This window comes from Lottia gigantea, assembly GCF_000327385.1.
Source record: "Lottia gigantea unplaced genomic scaffold LOTGIsca_797, whole genome shotgun sequence".
Lineage (NCBI taxonomy): Eukaryota > Metazoa > Mollusca > Gastropoda > Lottiidae > Lottia > Lottia gigantea.
In genome coordinates this window covers 7,059-8,904 of record NW_008710655.1, presented here as the reverse complement: position 1 = coordinate 8,904, position 1,846 = coordinate 7,059, and positions in this window count along the sequence as shown.

The window sequence follows — 1,846 nt, the reverse complement described above, 5'->3', positions numbered from 1 at the left end:
TACTGAAGTGGCTATATTAAAAATAAAAGCTAATAAAAAATGGAACGAAATTTTTCTTTGAATTTTTCTCAGTTCAAATACATCATTATAAAAATTCTTACCCGATGTATCAGGAATAACGGTAAAAACTATATCCAAACTAAAACCACTTCCAAACTTTATCGTTTGTAGCTCTTCAAAATCTGAGGAAGAAAAATGCAAAAGATCATTGTTTGTAATCTTCTAGAAAAACTTTGAACGACAAAATAATATGTAATTGATTCTAATAAAATTTTTTTTATATTTTTGTCTCCATTGTGATCTAACAAGTTTTTTCCAGGTAAGAAAAATTCTGATACCTGTGCCTGTGCTTCCGTGAGACGGCCTGGTGTCGGCTTTCACCTCCTAATACCTAACCCTTATCCTCCTCAAGGTAAGAAAATCTGATGCCTGTGCCAGTGCTTTCGGGAGTCGGCCTGGTGTCGGCTTTCACCTCCTAACCTAACCCTTATCCTAATCGAGGTAAGAAAATCTGATGCCTGCGCAAGTGCTTTCGGGAGTCGGCCTGGTATAAGCTTTCAACCCCTAGTACCTAACCATCATCCTTCTCAAGGTAAGAAAATCTGATGTCTGCACCAGTGTTTTCGGGAGTCGGCCTGGTGTCGGTGTAACCCCCTAATACCTAACCATTATCCTTCTTGAGGTAAGAAAATCTAATGCCTGCGCCAGTGCTTTTGGGAGTCAGCCCAGTGTCGTGTTTTGCTATAAATATCTAATCACAAACCATTAGAACACTGCTGCCGCCAAATTTTGACTGTAGAATCTGTTGAAGAGGAAGCTATATATGTAACTTCCGCACTTGAATTAGAGTTAATGTGTAGACCACATACAGCATTTACTGAGAGGGTATGCCCCTTTAAACAGGCCTTCTCTACATACTAAAATGATACAGAAAATATACAGCATTTACTGAGAGGGTGTGCCCCTTTAAACAGACCTCTACATACTAAAATGATATAGAAAATATACAGCATTTACTGAGAGGGTATGCCCCTTTAAACAGGCCTTCTCTACATACTAAAATGATACAGAAAATATACAGCATTTACTGAGAGGGTATGCCCCTTTAAACAGGCCTTCTCTACATACTAAAATGATACAGAAAATATACAGCATTTACTGAGAGGGTATGCCCCTTTAAACAGGCCTTCTCTACATACTTAAATGATACAGAAAATATACAGCATTTACTGAGAGGGTATGCCCCTTTAAACAGGCCTTCTCTACATACTTAAATGATACAGAAAATATACAGCATTTACTGAGAGGGTGTGCCCCTTTAAACAGGCCTTCTTGACAAACTAAAATGGTACAGAAAAATTCAATATTTTTCATTAAGAACACTTTTTTTTTGACAGTGTAATAGTTCAATTCTTTGAGAGTTGGATTGTTGTCTGCTAGGTGATTAGACGCCATGGGTTCGAATCCTCTTCAAGGTAAGAAAAACTCTGATACAAATAGTTTGTAAAGGTGTGGGGCACACAATCAGTCTTTGTCAGAGATTTTTTGTCGACGATTATAAAATCTTGTGTGTGCCCTTCCATGACAAGATTATCGCATCCCCGACAGGATTTATAATATCAAACAAGTTTGATAATTGTCTCTGATAGTTTTATCATCTGTAAGACAGACCGTCATCATCCAATCAGATTCATTTTCCTTTCAATTACATGATCTTCACATGATTATCGACATGGTGGAAAACGACTGACTGGATATTTTTTGGTCTCCTCATGTGCCTGCAGTCAGTTGGTGAAACTTTTGACAAGACTCTAGGCGGCAACAAATATCGCCGACCAAGACTGTA